The following is a 17,964-nucleotide window of genomic DNA, read 5'->3' as shown; positions in this document are numbered from 1 at the left end:
GCTGACTATTCACATCTAAAAATGGAGGTTCCGCAATGGCAGGGTCTTTATCTAGGCCCTTAATTTCTTCTCCTGGCATTTAGTGTAATATTGTTGAGTGCCTAATGAATTGTCCTCTCTTGTGCAAAGGACTTCTACTGCAGCAGCAACTCTGAGCTTAAATGATGGGAAATGGTTCATTTGTCCCATTGAGGAGAAAGAAGACCTCCTACGAAGTCAAGGAATTGGATGAAAATGATGGGTATTCTCTGGGGTGGTTGAAATTAGAGCTCTGTGGTCCGGAAAATAAACTGTGCTTCAGTACAGATACATTTATGGAAACATCAATAAACACTGTGATTAAACTGCAGATAGGATTCCATCAGAGAGAACAATTCAAATGGTATACAAAGTTATTTTAAACCTCTATTCATATTTGCAGGTAAAAATTCCATTTTAATTAACTAGATGGGTTATTTAGATGGTTTTGTTAAATTCAAATTAGGTTAAAGTAAAAACCTTGTGCTGCAGGGTATGGAAAGTTTACTTGTTCCCCTTTTGGTTTGGTGTGCACTCTTTGCAAAAAATAGCTTCCTAACACTGAAAGTTTTGATGGGAGCTTGGATTCTTTCCTTCCACATGCAATCACTAAGTAGCTATTGTGTGGTGAGCTTTAGGTTTATGTTGAGGAAATCCTGACAGAGTTCTCGCTGCTGAGGAGATTAAAATCTTTTGGAGATTAAGAAAACAGTGTAACAATGACAAGGAGTCCTCTAGAGAGAAAGGCTCAAAGGATGATGGGACCTCAGGGGAGGGGCAATCAGGAGAATGTTCCTGATCTGTGCCTTAGCTCTGTGTCTGGGAGGATGAGTTGGTGAGGGTGACAAGCCATTCTTTGCAGAGAGCCGTGCATGTGCAAAGTTACAGAGATGAGAACATTCGGGAGCTGGGGATGCTGGCTGGAGGGGAGATAGGGACTGGAAAGAGAACCGGGAGGAAAGATGAAGCTGGTATTGTAGGTGGGGTCCAGTCTTAGACTGTCTTGTCCGTCATTCTAAAAGTTTGAAGTTTACTCAGAATGCCGTAGGGGTGCCCCGGAAGGCATTGGGGCGACATGTCAGCACTGGCGGCAGGAGGAGGGGGCAAAAAGATGGGAGTAGAAAGAGTGGGTGTAGATGCACTTAGGTGATAAAGGTTGCGTTTTAAATAAAAGCCCTCTGGGCTGGTGGGTGACGAATGGATTGGATGAGGGTGTGAGCGAGGGCAGTGGGAGGTGGTGGGAGGAGTCTGCGTGAGAGGTGATGGCAGTCACTGAGAGAAGGGAACAGGTTTGAGCAACAGTGAAGTGAAAGAGTTACTGGAACTTGGTGATCGACTCAACGCCAGTGAGTGAGAGAGAGGAGTCTAGAAGACTCACAGATTTAAGGCTTGAGAATCCAGTGGTTTCTTGAATTGAGAGAGGTATACTGGGGGAGGAGAGGGAGTGAGGTAGAAGATGATTTAAGATGACTGCGTTGGGGGAAGAACTGTTGAAATTAGCAGCGCCTGGAATGGTAAGCATCAGCGTTTCCTGATTTCTGCTTTCTGGTACCTGTTCCTGAAACTTTGGTTGTGGTTGTCCTGCCCTGTCTTCCTTTTCTCCCCAGCACCCCCCTTCCTCTCACCTTACACCACTGCTGTTTTCTTTCATCCTTACCTGGCTCTGCTAATGCTTCTTTCTCTGTTCTCTCCAGCCCACCCCCCACTGAGACTCAGCAAACCCACACACTTATAACAGATAGAACAAATACTGAACCAACATTTTTGTTAAATAGCTTGACTGCTTTGTGGACAGGGATTTGTCAACACATCTGTTCTAACGGATTTTCTTTTAATAGATTTTGTGTGTGTGTGTGAAAACCAGATCAGCAAAGCACTGTTACCATGGTCTATCCTTAGAGACCTGGAAATTGCTATACTAAGCAGAACTGATTAAATGGTATTTTACCTGTTTGGAATGAAACTCAATCTGTTCCCGAAAATTGTTGCCATTACTTGGCTAAAGGTAATTGAGGAGAGGAATATACTATTTGTTGTATTCTGAGATTGAGATCTGTGATCTATGTCTACGGACAATGGGCTCCCTCCTTAACTGGGCAAATGCAAACTGTGAACGTTAAAGGGGACCCGTTCAGAACAGAGGGAACCCTGCCAGAGGGGGCACCAAAGCTGACTATCGGTGGAACTAGGAACACCACCAGGCACAGATCTGGGGCGCAGGTCTAGCGCAAGACAACCTGGACCCAGCATGGATGATCTAGCGCTTCTTAGACGTACCATTCATGTGATGCTGTGTAGGGGCCTTGATTACAAACGCAAGAAGAAGTGAAAGATGGATCACCTGGATGTGGAAGTTCTGAAGATGTTTGACCCACAGGGTAAAGGTTATCCTGCCTCGGGAAAGCAGAGGGATAAGGAGAGGCGGCCAGCTCTAACACTCTTACTGCGGGAAAGCCTCAGCCGAGTCCAGTCTTCACCCAAACACGGACACATCCCCTAGAGGTGGTGGGGTAGGAATTGAGCTTGATCTGTCCAGGCAGCCTGACGCAAGCAGATTTAAGAGCAAGGACTCTAGCAGACAGGGTCCAGCTTGGCCCTGCCTCCCTCCCTCGCTTCCCAGCAGTGTAACTTTGAGTAAGTTACTTAACCTCTCCAAGCCTCACTTTCCTCTCCGTATAAGGAGAAGAACGTTACTCATCGCACGGGGTTGTGGTGAAGAGGAACAGCCTCGGTGCTTACCGTGCTTAGCACGTTGCCTGGCATGTAATGAGAGAGAGCTTAATACATGCTAGCTGGTATTCTTAGTGGCTATCTGATGGGGAGATGAAGTTGGAACTAGAGAACTGTAATGAAGGGCTTTGTAAAACAAAGATGTTTTCCTGTCATGGCATTAAGAAATGGGTCTTTGGGGATTTGGTTACAGTGAATTTGCTACAAGGAATAAGCTTATACTACAAAAGCATTCTTGGGGTTTGTAAAAGTCTTGTTGTTTCCCCTCTGCTCGCGCGGCTCACTGTGTTCACCAGTGTTCTGTAAACTGCTGTCATTTAAAGTCCATTTCCGTCTCGATCTCTGATCACCCTTCACCCACAACCAATTACCAACTTGCACAGGGAGTTTCTACAGGACATGTGAAGGGTCTGCCATGGAAGCCAGGATCCTGACTCTGGTTTTGCCCATCTCTGGCCTCTCTTTTTTCCTTTCTTTCTTAACCTGCATTGCCAGGGAAATTAAGCATCTTCTGGAAGAGAATAGAGCCATGGTCCTCAATTCTGGCTGCATCCCGAGCACCTAGAGAGCCGTTAATAAACCGTAAGATGCCCAGGTGCCTGTTGCTGAACGCACAGAGGGCAGCTTACCTAATTCACTTTAGAACCCCACTGTGATGTCCTTGTCAAATCAGAAGCAGCCAAGGACCACCTACAGTTGTATTAAGCAATCAAGGAAAGTTGTAAGCACCCCGCTGTAGTTATTAGACTCTACACGTGCCTCTCGGAGCTAGCGCACCCATATACGAATCCGTCCTGTTTGGACGTTACCTCTCCAGTACAGTACTTCTGCTTCATCCATGACCTCTCTTTGTCAATTGCATTCGTCTTTGACTCAAACTTTTCCCTTTGCTCTTGTGCAAATGTATCGAATGGGAGGAATGTAAGATATGTGTTTTCCCTCTAATGTGGATAACTCTTTAAAACAGGCTTACACCAAAACTTTCTTCCATATCTGAAATAAACCTGTGAGGAGTTAACTGGGCAGAGAGGAGATGATCTCCTGTCTGCATTTCTCCTGGAAGATTTCCCCTTATTGGTCAGAAACCTTTTTCTCTGTGGCAGTTTACTGTTTCAAGCTATCAAAGGCATGCCCCTCCTCCACCCCCAAACTGTAACAGCCTAGGTTACAGCCTGTTCCCTTGGGAGGAAAGCATGCCTCACTGGGGCCCTGCCTTTTAACACTTAATGCCAACATCTATTAAAGCTAGAGCTGCTTCCTCCCTGTGAAGTTTATTCACAGGTAAATTTTAAGGTTACAATGTTTTTATCAGTACTAATTTGAAGGTTGTCATTTTTTTCATAGATTATGTTGCATTTCCTTCTTTGGTCCAAATTAAAACAGACTTGTGAGCATTTCTCAAAAAAATGTTCCTTCATTCCAGGGTGTTTATAAGTGTTACCGAAAAAGGAAAATGCTTCCTGGTGAACAAAACTTGGGGAAATACTAGAAATACAAGTTGGTTTCTCCTCTACAGAAGCATTTAACATGGTAATATTCATCGTGTACGCAATATTTTCCCATAAAACTGTTTTTATTCACAAGGCATCTCTCAGGACTAGGTTTTGGGGAAAATGCTTTGGGCAATGGTGTCCTAAATTTCTTAAACAAGAACCGTGGAGCAGAGAAGAGAGAAGAGACATATCTTCAAACAAAAACTGATACACATGATCTGACATGTCCTCAGATAATAAGACAATTTGAAATTAGATCTGCCTCAAATAATTCAGAACTTTGGATCAATGTGTACCTCACGCCACGAGGGTGATGGGGTTTAGCACAGCCTTTCCCAGGCAGCCTCCAGAAGACAAGGGTCTTCGATGTTGTCCTCAGTTGGTGACATCATCAAAAAAAGTGGGTGCACAGTACTGAAAATGGGGTGATCCAGACCAATCCCCTAATCCTAGCACCATTGCCTAGGGAGTGGAGATTTGGAACAGAAACCATGGGGCCTTTCAAAAATAGGCATGCCGTTCAATTGCATCAGAGATAAGTGGGCAAGATGTCAAGTGTGGGACAGCTGTTGTGGTTGGTGCTGCTCAGTAGACGGGCAGAATTATTGGGTCATCTCCTTGGTTAGTATCAGTGTAGCCAGCTATTAAGAAGGAATTACATTCCTGTTGTTCCTGTTCAAAGCATCCACTGATTCATTCCATAAATACTTATTGGATGCCTGCAAAGTAGTAGGTGCTCTTCTGGTCACGTGGGCTAGAGGACTGACAAAATAGATCAAGTCCCTGAACTAATAGGTTTACTGTCTAATTTAATCTTTATAATGCCCCCACTTAATAGGTGAGAAAACCATTCTAAGAGATTTTAAGAGATGGAGACTGTAGATTTTCAAGTCTGGAAGGTACTTTAGAAAACATTTTGAGTCAAACTCGGCATTTGACTCATGAAGAAATATGTTTAAAGGGTGACTCTTTTGGATTGAAAGTAGTGAAGTGACAGCTAGGACCGAAAGCCAGGTCTTCTACCTTGCAGCTCTGGCCTCCGCCTGTTGTCATATGCTGCTTAGAAAATTGATGTGGCTGTGTATGAGGCAGGCATTCAGCTGAGGTGTGACTCTCAGAGAGTGGGCACATTCTCTGCCCCAACACAGTCGGAATTTGACACTGTCCGCTCAAGCTGCTAACTGAAAATCCAAAAGCAGCGGTGGCTTAAGGACCATGCCAAACAGTATTTCTCAGGGTAAAGAGGGAAAGGGACCCCCATTAACTGAGAAAGATGAGATAAATGGTCCCAGAACTCTTACTTGCATCTTGCTGGATTATGAAAGCACAGCGGATGTGCTCCGATTTAAACTTGGCCAGACGCTGGGGGATGAAGTTTCATGACACAGGAGGTTGGTATTGTAATCCCTGTAGGTTCTCCGTGAGAAGATGGAACTCTTATATGTCATTACATGTAAGGAAGCGATTTAAGGACCATATTTCTGTTACAAACCGTATTAGAAATAATTATTTCATTTCCCTTTGATTGCAGCACTAAATCTAGGAATGTCGAGGGAGAGAATGTACTTCACGGAAAGCAGTAAACTTTGTCAAAAAAACCCCTTAATTGGTAAAAATATATCAAAGAAAGCATATAAAACAAACAGCACACATTTCATATTTCAATTTTTTATTTGAGTTATCTAAATGGATGTTAGATCGACTGATTGATTTCATGCATGAAAGGGCGATTAGATGACTATTAATCAACAGACATGTATTAAGCATCTACTGTGCAAAGCATCATTAGATAGTAAGAAATACAAAGATGAATAAATCCTGACCCCTGAGAGATGATAAATCCTATAGTACAAGGATGAAAACTGTCATGTTCATTAAAGAAGTATGACATGTTCAGGAGAACAAAACTATTTCTCACTATGGGAATTATAATCAGAAAATAGTGAGCAAACATTTGTTGCCTATGAGAATGTTTGGCCTTAAGAACCTGGTGAGGAATATGCCACCAAAATTACGGAATTTCGTGATTTACCTTTTGGAAACTGAATTTGGTATGGATGATATGATTCAAACTACCCTTTGCAGTATGATCTATAATAATGGCTGTTATTTTTTGAGATGATGTTATATTGGCCCGGATCCTTCCGAAGTCGGTTCTGACATTTATAAGGGGAGCAGTTAGCTCCTTTGCAGACAGCAAGCTCACCATCCTTGCATACTTGTATCTAAAATAGTCCTAAAATTCTCTTTATTGCCACTACACTGTTTCCCAAAATGAAGCATGAGATCATGGTAGTATTTAGTTATTGGTTCAGTTTCCTGTCTTCTTAGATCTTTTTAAAGCTCCTACGTCCTTACAGAATGACCTCCTAGCTTAATGTCTGATCACGTGATCAGCTATTTACAAAGTACTGCTGTTCTAATTTGATTCCTTTTGATAACATAAGAGAACATTTAGTTGTATGGTCTGTGGTGAGTATAATTTATTTCATACTCTCAGAGTCTTCTGAGACTGCAATGGCAGAAAGCAGACCAACTAAATAGTAACATTCTATGAGAAATTAAATCAGCCTTTCTGTAAAGGAATTTCTTCCATTTCCCCTTATTGATTATATAGTTCTAAATGAAATAGATAAAAAAATTCAGCCAGTGAATGCCAAGCCATGCTTTGTCAACTTTATTATAAAAAGATGTTAAATGTCTATGGATCACAGACATCACATCTTATTTGCATAGGAATACATGCACTTTAAGATAAATTTTAAAAATTTTTCACTGAGAGTATTTGTAGTCTTAGTTACTAAAATTCTTATCCTAGAACTCATGGCTGAAGGTTCCTTTAAGGCGAGCTTGTTAAATACCAGTCCCCAACTTTATTGCAAACCTATTATGCATACATAATGCATTCCACACTCCTGCAAGATGCAAGTCACTACTCCCCAGTAACATTCTTACACACAACCTTCCTTTTTTGTTTTTTCTTTGTAGGAATGAAATATCCTCCTGAGTTTGCATTATCTTGTTTCGTGAAAATTTGTGAATTTTACCTATGACCTTAGAGAACTGGTTGTGATTTTATTGAGAAAAATGTAGCACATTATTCTTATGCAAGCCTCCATGAGTGGCTATTTTTGTTCTCCGTTCTCAACAGGAACAAGTAAATATTGCAGTATGAGTTATTTTTAAAGGCTTTTAAATAGTGTTTGTTATTTCAAGGCATTAACGAGTGAAACTTCTTAGAAAATACTGGTCAGTTGTGTTTATTGCCTTATGTCAACACACTTGTCATTTTGAGAAAGTGTCATAATCCTAGAAGAAGATGGTTCGCACTCCTTAAGTCTGACTCTAATCTGAGAAGTGTTCTGTGTATCCCTGCATATCTCTCAACGGATCTGTGGCTGCACATCTGTAAACATCTTGCTTCTCATAGCAGAGCACACGCATGTTGGGAAGACTCAGATTCTTTTCTTTGGCAGTGTATTTGCTAATTGAGTAGTGAATATGAAAGAATGGAAGGGTCCACATCCATCTATTTTTTTTCCTCTCTGTAGTTTTCATATTGTTTACCTATTTAGGGTAAGCCAGTTTTACTGAGTGGGATGGACTGAACACAAAGATCTGGATTCCAGGCCTGGACTTGCCCACAAGCAGTTATCGGACCTTGACTGTAAACTTCTTGAGCCCCAGTGTCCTCAGGGTGTGGAGGGAGAGATTTGCAAACTGCTGGTTCATGGCTTAAAGCTAACATGCACAGGTGTTTTGCGTGGGCCACTTACCGCTATAAAAGTCAGGAGATTTTACATATGATTTCTAGCATAAAATGGGAAGATCTGGCAACATGGGGCCTGCATTCTCAAACAGCACCAGTTTTCTGGGTGTTGTATGTCCCTCAGTTTACTATCCTTGCACTTGATCAGGTTTTGTTCCCTTGATCCTCTAAAACGGTGTGATTCTTTAGGCTTTGTTTCAAGAAACATTGTGGGAAAAATTTAGTTCCTTTTAAAATTCATTAGACACATTCCTTTCTTTTCTACCTTATGAAAACTTAGTTTTCCTCTGGTTCCTTTCTGACCCAACGCTGACAAAGGAAACAGTATGCCACCTGTGTATGTTCTGTTCTGCCTGGATATGGCTTGTCCTTCTCTGCCTCCTCTTTAAGGACAATGGTTGGGGAGTAACCTCGGCTTTCTTTTTTTCATACCATTTAACTTTTCTCCTTCCGTAATTTTACTTCCAGATGTATAATGTAAAATAATTTATCATTGCTTCTGTGGAAATTAGAGAAACAATGCCTTTCTACTCATGAAATGCAGAAAGTATGTGGAACTGAGAATGGAATAGTAAATCTCACTTTCTGAAGTTGTGCTTGTTCACATTTTTTTGGTTACCACACTGTATCTAATAAGATTCTTGCAAAGCAATGCTATGCATGCAACAATTCTCCCATAACTCTCTTCGGAGATGGAGTCCAGCTGCTGTGGTAAGGGTTAGTTGCTTCTTATGGCTTGGGATCATCTTTCATTAACGATCACAGATGGTCATATATCCATCTTAGTACAAGAACTGATATAAGCTTTGGTCAGCAAAGGAGGACTGCATGACCACAAAGAGCTTCTTTAAGCGCAACATCCCTGAATCATGTCCAGTGGTCATGTATCCCCATGACCAGATTCTTGAATCCCCATCCCAGATTCTTGGAGAGAATCAATATAGTCAGTACAAATCTAGGGTAATAAGATAACTTTGGATCTATAGGGGGGCGGGTGGAGAGTGATCAATGAAATACATTTATTTTTAATTGTTTTATTAAGAGTTGAATTTATACAGAAAAAGCAGTTAGTATTAGAGAGATGGTTTAGAGAAAGACAATGCTTATTTGTTAAAATAAAGCCTTGGTTTCTTATTCTGTTCTTACAACATGGCCACTCTTCAGTAGTTTTAGAGCAAAACTAATGTTGCTTATTGTCAAATGTGATCCTTGAGCTTGGTTATTGACAGCTAAGGACCATCTAAAGATAATACACGTTTTGCAAGATGATTCTCTTTCACCTGCTGATTAAATTGTGAAAAATCTGAGCCCAAATGCAAATTTCCCTTATCCTGTTTTACTAGATAGGCTCCCAGGACTAGACTAGAGGTAATACAAACTAGAGAATTTCCACCAGTTGACTCAGGAAAATAGCTAGCTTGAAAAATAAACCTCTCAGCGGTGAGGTTCTGCAGAAAAATACAAAAGTAGGAGCTTTGATTCAGTTAAGGAGCACTGGGGGCAGAAAGATTCCTTTTCTGGAATTGGGTAGAGTTATAACTCAATGTATGGAGCAGATTGACCAGATTCTCAATTTGTGAGCTTATTCTCTTGTTTTCCTCCTCATCTCGTTTGGCTTCCCTTTGCTCAGTGTTGACTGCTGAAAGTAAGAACACCTTAGGGTAGACCCTCCACCTCTGCTTTTACAGAATGCATTTCCCTGAGTCCCTCACTGGGAAATGCATTCCAAAATAATGTTGGAAGCATAAGGGCGTGCATTTTGTGAGGCACACAGGCAGTGAATAACTTGGGTAGAAAAGGCTGGTGATCTCTGCTTCATTTCTGACTAAACCTTTTAAGAACTCCATGGAAAGTGGGTAGAATATTTTGAGTATCTTGTTATGAACACTCAGACATGAGTCCACAGAAGATGAAGATGTCTGGAAGAAGGCATTTTTGTGGATGTTAATCTCAAGCTTTTTCATATCCAGTCATGATTTGACTCTGGAAGTTCCTTAATAACATAAAGAATTTGGTAAAATTTTTTTTTTTTAAAGATTTTATTTGTTTTTTGACAGAGAGAGAGACAGCGAGAGAGGGAACACAAGCAGGGGGAGTGGAAGAATTTGGTAAAATTTTATAGCAAGTTGCTCCCTGTTGTCTTTGGAGACCTCATGATCTGCTGTAGGATTATCATCTGCCAAACTGTTCAGGGAGGGTAACAATCAGTCATGGGCAAACACTTAAAAATGCTTTATTAATTAGCAATTTAAAAAATTGAAGGGGGGCTGAATACTATTTTGTAAGCTTCATTTGTATTTCAGTTTGAAAGGGGACTTGGGGGCAGATGGACTAACACCTTTATTTTACAGATGAGAAAACTGAGGACCAAGGAATATAAATGCCATAATTTAGGTTACATAACTTCTTAGCTGCAGAACCAGAATGAATTCTTGATTCCCAGCCCAAGGCTTTGTTATTAGGGCATGCTGCCTTAGATTTTCCCACCAGATCAAGCTGCTGGCTTGGGTAGAATTCTAATAATTGATATTTCATTTTTGATAAAAGTTTGTTTTGTGAAGCCTGCATTACATTATGTCCTTTCAGCACTGTAAAAAGGAGCTTAATTTGAATGTCCTTGTAGCATACTGCACCGATGAAGCGTACGAGCTTAGCCAGCACAGTATTACCACCAGGCTCCAAGAACACTGTGTAACTTTTCCCACCTGATGCTAGCCCCTATCTGTCATGTTCAGCTTCAGTTTTGAAAAGCTGCCCAATTCCTCCTGTATCTGACTAATCTCACAGAAAGATACTGCCTTTAGTGTATGGTGATTTTCAAGGAATCCTCCCCACCAAACCTGCTTCAGATTAATGCACATAAGTAGATGGAGTTATTTGTTCCATAGAAAACATAGGCATAAATAACAAAAACATAAATAACAAATTAGTTGACCATTATGTTGAGACATCTAAGTTTACATAAAAATTGCTATTGTGCTAAATCATGGAGCCAAAGCCAAGTATGTATATGAGACCCAGCCTTTGGATTTCTTAAGCTGTCTGTTGAATGTTAGGCATCTTGAAATTGTCACAATTGTCATTTTGGATGTCCAACTTATCTCTCTCTCTCTTTTTTTTTTCTAGTATTTATAAAGTGGGACTGCTCAGTGGGAAAAAAGAAATCTTTCTTAAGAAAGGAAGGGCGGAGATCTGAACATGGAGAAAGTCCGTCTGAAAATATCTGTGACTCAAAGACTGTCTTTGAGTATTATTTCTGGGCCTGAGTGAGCTTCATGGGTTTTGGGTGCCACAAAAGTCATGGTCTGGTTGAAGGAAAAGGTAGTGATGGAGGATTAAAACAAAAAACAAATAAACAAAAAACAAAGGAGAGAGTAAAAAGAGAGAATGGGAGTGGCAGAGTAGTCCCAGAAATGGTTCTAAATATGTATGTATGTGCTGTGTTCTCTTATTCTTGGGTTTTTTTTTTTAAAACAGCTTTATTGAGTTATAATTTATTTGTCTCAAACTTCATCTGTTGCACTTGCACAATTCAATAATTTTAAGTACTTTGTCATTTAAATCTCTCACTTGGCCTCCATTGTGTCTAATGAGAGGTGAGTCATTAATTGCATTGTTCTCTTTTCCTCTCTGTTCTTCAGACTGGATAATTTCTATGGATCTATTGTCAAATTCCCACATTTTTCTTCCATATTACATTTTCAGGTGAAACCTGTTTGTGAAGTTTTCATTTCAGTTATTGTACTTTCCAACTCTAGAATTTCCATCTAGTTCTTTTTATAATTTGTGTCTCTTTATTGAGATTCTCTATTTGCTGAAACATTGTCATCATATTTTCCTTTAATTCTTGTTTCTTTTCATTCTTTAAATATATTTATACCACTTGTGAGTCTTTGTCTGCTAAGTCCAAAACATCTGGATTCCCTCAGATGTAATTTCTATGGACTACTTCCCCCTTCCCCTCCCTGCTGCAAGTATGGGTCATAATTTCTTATTTCTTTGCACATCTCATAATTTCTTTGTTGACTATTGGACATTTTAGATAATCTCTTTTAGCAACTCTGGATTCTGACTTTTTTCCCCTGATGGACTTGTTTTTTGTTGAATAACTTGCCTGGTCTACATCTATGAAGTTTCTCTCTTCTGCAGGGTGTGGCCCTTGGTGCCTCTACTCTTTCTTTCCTCCTCTCCTTCTCCTCTTCCTCTTCTTCCTCCTCCTCCTCTTCCTTCTTCTTCTCCTCCCTGTTTTTATTTTTTCAGTCTGACTTTCTAGGGTTCATCTCTATCAGGAGGAAAGAGAGTTCAAGTCTGGCATATGCCTACGAAGCTTAGGGTTAGCCAACAATTGGTCAGAGGCTGTGCTCAAACACCTGGAATCAGTATGGCTTCCATCATCCACTGATGGATCTGGGTAGGCCCGGGAGTGTATTCAAACTTCAGGTCACTTTCAAGTCTGCATCATCTTTTGCTTTCTGCTGACCTCTTTTGAATCTCCTTTTCACGTGCTCAGACTCAGCTCTGTCCACTAGGAACAGTGTAGGCAGCTGTGTATGTGCACAGCCTCTGGTCAATTCAGAATATTTGAAGAGTTTATCACATCCCCTATGGAGGTCTCATTTTCCCATAACTATCTGTTTAAACTCTGGCTAGTCCCCCAGTTCAGTGCTTGCCCCAAACAGGCCAGCAACCTGAGGCTAATGGAGCCCTGGCCCTCCCTTGCCACCAGATCTCCTCTTTAACTGATGATGCTCCAAATCAAGTGAACCCCCTCCAGCAGCAGCAGCAGCAGCAGCAGCAGCAGCGACAGCTTATAATTCTCACGGCCTGCCCCACTCAGGCTGAGAACTGAGGAGAGATGATTGCAGCCTTGGGCAAAATGCCACGGACTTGTGCTGTTCTTACCCAAAGTTTAGTAGTTGTCATGAATAAATGCTTCTCAGTTTGTTCTATGTCTTCGGTCAAATTCCAGGGTGCTGAGATGATTGGTTTTGACGATTTTGTCCGGCTTTATAGTTGCTTTTGGAAGAGAGGATTTTTTTGACTTTTTAAAAAATTCTTGACTTATTTTATTCTGTCATGGTGGAAGTTGGAAGTCTCTTAAACTTTATTCTAATGACAATATCTTCATTGAAGATAAGTGGCCCATACCCTTTGCATGTGGATATAAAAGCTCAGCACATATTCCAAAGGACATGCGCTATATTTGATAGTATGTCCCAAACCAGGAAATACTCCATCCATTGCCCATCTTTTAAGAAGCAGACAGGTTTGAGGCTCCACCCACACCTCTGCCTCTATTTCCTTGTGAATGAACACTGAGCCTTTTCATTTCTGAGTGCTGATAACGAAGGTGCAGAGGATGATTCTTCTCCTTGGCAATAATAGCAGTCACTTAGCTTGCAGGTTGGGAGAGTGACAATGGAAGGGCTTTATCTTTCTGCCTTCTTAGTGATAAATATTTAAAGAGTAATAAGAATGTCTACCATTTAGTGAGAGCTTACTATGTGCCGGATACTTTGTTAAGCATTTCACAATTTTGTGTATCTTTATCTCCATTGTAAGACTTAGAAAAGTTAAGTAACTTGCCTGAGGCCACTCAGCCTGCAAGTTGTGGAGAAAGGATTCAAATCCAGGTCAGCTGGATACCTAATTCCATGTTACTAATGACCAGGCTATAATACTCTTTTGAGGCATCACTACTCCCAGACATCAAGCCAACAAATTAGGTTCACACTTGTTTTGAGAGACTGGCTTTCAATAAGGCGGCGTTGCTGATGATCTGCCCGTGGTGATTCTTGTCTGTTTCAGCTGAAATCTTCCTTCTCCAGCCCTTCTTTACTGGCTCACTAAATTTAGTTATAAGTTGGGTAATGGAGGAGGGGGTTCAAGGAATTGTGCTTAACAACGTATTATTTTTCTAAATCTTTAATTTTCTCAACTGAAGGGTACATCTTGTCTCAGGCTGGATCCCCTGGGAAGTGGCATCTAAAATGGAGATAAGTATACAAGAGATTTATTAGGGAGTGCTCTTGGGATCAACACATTAAAAGGGAATGGAAGGAGGCAGAACTGGGCAGAGGAAAGAAGTGGAGCCATGGAGGAATTTCAACAGAGTTCTCACACAGCCCTGGTTCTGAAGCTAGGATCACCTTTTTAGAGTTCATGGGTAGTGGCTGGGCCTTTTATACCCACAGAGATCTATCACTGGGTATGGGCCACCCTGGGAGGACAGGGTGCGGCTTGGGGTGAGGCAGCACTCCCAAAGCGGGGACTGACCACTGAGAGTTATCAGCCGACAGCACCTGCTCCCAGCTGGGGAAAATACATCTTTTGTTCCCTAAGGAAGATCTGGGCAGTTTATTGGAGTGCCCAGCACAACTGTTCATATGCATACATTTTTTTTCTGTAATTATTATTATTTCTTTAATTTGGCAAAATTGTTTATTGGGAAAAGGATTTTTTCTTTTTGTTGCGATATAACTGACATAATATTGTATTCATTTTAGGTGTACTTTAGAATGATTTGATATATGTATCATAGTTCTTTATTCTTTCACTTCTTCAAGCAACATAATTTTAAGTGTGAAAGTTTTACACGGGCACTGTATGAGAGGCTGAAGATATGACAATGAAAAATATCTACAAAGTTCCTGTTCTTATAATGTTTATAGCTTGGGGGAGGCTATTTGTATTTAATTTTCTTCCTTGAAGTCTCTTGTTTAATCAGAAATTGGTTCTAGGTCAGTAACTCAATGTGGCCTAATTTAAGCCAATTTTAATCTCTCATCCAAGCCTTAAGCACTTAGTTGTTATTTCCCAAATCCTTTTAAATTAGAGGGTATCTTTCTTAGAATTATACGAGACAATGTTTAGAAGTTTTTACCATTCGTAAAGTTACAATTCCCAGTTTAATGGACTGTAAGCTGAGGGAAAGGAGCTTCTGTTTTTTTTTTAAAAAAAGGCATTAAAAATTAATTATAATTTTTGACAGAAAGTGGTGATAGCAGCAGTTGAATTTGTTGCTCAAGATTACCCTAGCTTCTTAGTGTTATCCTATTATCCTTAAAAGAGAAATAGTGTGTTTTAATTGTAATTACTTTTGATAATTTTTTTTTACCCTAGGAGGTAAATTATTAATTAGGGTGTGCATTATAAATTACTTTTTTATTAGGTGATTTCTGTCTGACAATAGTTTCTAGTTTTTTTTAATTAAACTATGTCTGTAGGATTTATTATTAATAGCTTTGGGTTCTATTAAGAGGGAGGCTAATCCGATTTCTACCTTATGACTCTACATACAACTGGAAAAATGATTCTGCCCAGCTGAGATAACTGGTGAATTATGTGTGGCCAATACGAATGGCTCTGCATGAGGATTCCTTTTTATTTTTTAATTTTATTTATTATTGTTTTTTAAGAGATTTTATTTGCTTATTTGTCAGAGAGAGAGAGAGCACAAGCAGAGGGAGAATCAGGCTCCCTGCTGAGCAGGGAGCCTGATGTGGGGCTCGATCCCAGTACCCTGGGATCATGACCTGAGCCAGGGGCAGATGCTTAACTGACTGAGCCACCCAGGTGTCCCGAGGAATCATTTCTAAATTAATATTTCCTTTCACTTTTTTTCTCCATGGTATTTCACTATAGATTTAGTTAATTTGCCTCACCATTACACGTGTCAGGAGAAATAGCTCTTTAAAGAACTAATCCAGGCATAAAAGGAAATCAGGGAGAGAACAAGAAAACTCAATGTAGAATCAAATCTAAGTGATAAAACAAATAAATGAATAGACCACTAATAATGTTACCATTTGTGTATAAATGGGGTACCTTGCCTAAACTGAATACTAAGACTTTTTTTTTTTCTGAAATTTCATAGGTGTAAGTGGAAAAACACAAAACAAGACAAGCCACGAACAGTAAAAACCTCCAACAACAAAACTCTTAAAATAGGACTATTTAAAAGTATAAATTAGCTTTTTCTTCAGTTTACCTTTTGAGCAACCAATCTTTTGTTTTGAGAAAACTCTTTGAACAAATGGGGTCTTAGAGGAATATATATTTCATATAGGTCTGGGACAGCACCTCATAACCAAACTATTATTTCTACACCTAAGTAGATAAATAAAGACCATATGCAGCTGCAGTCTGTTCAGGTCAGATTTGCTACCTAATGAGTCAGCCCCAAACTTAGGAAAACAACATTTGGTTCTTAGAGATCTTTGGATTTCAGAATCGGGTAAGAGATTATGCACCTGTTCTAATGAGGTGCCTTTCTATCACTAGAAACCTCACGTCATTTACTCCCAGGGAAATATTCTGAGACCTCATCACTTAAATAATTGAACTAACCTAGGAGGAAAGTGAAGGCTTTTGACATGGGTGCAGGTGCTCTTCTTCTTTGTTTGGGCAGTAGGTAGGGTCTCAAGCCTCAGAGTTGGCTTTTACCCTCACTCCCTAAACAAAGCCTGCGTGTTTCCGTCTCAGTCCTCTATTAGGTTTCCTACTCAGAGAAGAACTCTCCCAAGAAGTAGATTGGCTTGTGCTGCAACAGTGAGACCCTCAGCAACCTTTTAATCCTTTTTTCTTTAGTGTGATAGGACAGCCAAGGAACACAGAAATCTAGCATCATGAAAAAGAAAGACCAAGATAAACAAAAAGTGAAACCTGAAGGAAACCTCGATCATTTAGGAAACAATAAAACTTTAAAAGAAAAATACTCATAGTCAAGAAAATATTACATAAAATAAGATCAATCAGGGAAGTAAGAGCTCTTAAAGAATACAAATATTATTGACTATATGAAAAGGATGTAATGCAAGAGCTGGAAAATGAAGTAGAGGAAATCTACTGGAATGTGAAGCAGTAATACAAAGAAATGGAACAGATAAAAATGCGTGAGATAAGGGGCCAAACCAGGAGGTCCAGCATCTTCGGAGAAAAAGAACAGGGAAAGTGAAGGGGAGGAAACAATCAAAGCAGTAAGAGAGAATAGTTTTCCAGAGTCAGCTTGAAAGGGCCTACTCAGTGAATGAAGAAAGTCTGTGTCTGGAGTACTTTAGGAGGACAAAGAGGAAGAGTGAGGCCCGGAGTCTTGTCTTTGAAGAGCTCAGTAGTAGGCGGTAGTTAGACCTGGCCCTTTTGGTGGATTGTTCTGAATCTAGAGTGAATTACGATTTCTTTCTCTCTATCATTCTGACCAAGTGGTGGTGGTGGTGGGGTGAGAGAGAGAGAGTCTAGGAAAGCACAAAATGTTAGATTCAGACCCTGCTAGTATTTATTAAGGCACTTAAAAGAAAGAGCTTTGAGTGCCCTTATTAATTCAAGAGTACAGGGAAAAAACAGATTACTACATAGAATGTACTCATGGTCTCATTTGCTTGTATAGGCATGCAAGCTTAGAAAGTAATCTAGAAGGCTATATATATCCCATCTCTGGATGGTGGGATGTTGGGTGATTTTTATTTTCTTCTTTATAATTTCCTATATTTTATGAAATAAGTTTGTATTTGTTTTGCAAATAAAAATACTAAACTTGCTTCCATGTGTGGAGGGTAGGGTGGGGAACTTTCTGTATGTAAATTGCAAATTCTCTTGGGAGAAGAAGGTGAAAACTTGAGGAGAGTAGCCTGTGAAGGTAGGAGTAGGAGATATCCCTCCGGGTGCTGAGAAGGAAGGCCTAGAGCAGGAGAAACTGTGCAGAAGGGGAAGGTTGTAAACCCCCAAAGGTTAAGCTAAAGATAAGCTTCATCTACCTTGCGGTTCATGCAAGACCCGTCTTAACAAATTTCTGAACTGAGATAAATAATTTTCTTACACTGACGACTCGTTGCTTGAGGGCGGATGCTATCCAAGATTATCTACAAGGGGCAGAAGAAACAGAACCAGATCTGGAAAGAGTCTGGCCAGGGCTCAGCCGTGAGGGGGAAGAGAAGGAGCCCAGCGTTTATGGTGAGG

At 40.3% G+C, this 17,964-nt stretch overlaps 1 long non-coding RNA gene across 2 annotated transcripts in view; it reads left to right on the top strand.

Annotated features, from left to right (window-relative positions):
- Positions 1-1,342: 1,342 nt before the first annotated feature.
- Positions 1,343-17,964, top strand: part of LOC110592286 — a 42,848-nt gene continuing 26,226 nt past the window's right edge. For both annotated transcript variants that reach the window (XR_002481093.1, XR_002481094.1), the window contains exon 1: positions 1,343-1,532. This is a non-coding gene — a long non-coding RNA (uncharacterized LOC110592286). The remainder of the gene's footprint in view (positions 1,533-17,964) is intronic.

Source organism: Neomonachus schauinslandi, chromosome 3 (assembly GCF_002201575.2).
Source record: "Neomonachus schauinslandi chromosome 3, ASM220157v2, whole genome shotgun sequence".
Taxonomy (NCBI): Eukaryota; Metazoa; Chordata; class Mammalia; order Carnivora; family Phocidae; genus Neomonachus; species Neomonachus schauinslandi.
The sequence above is the reverse complement of the archived record's forward strand: the minus strand, read 5'-3'. Positions and strand labels throughout refer to the sequence as shown.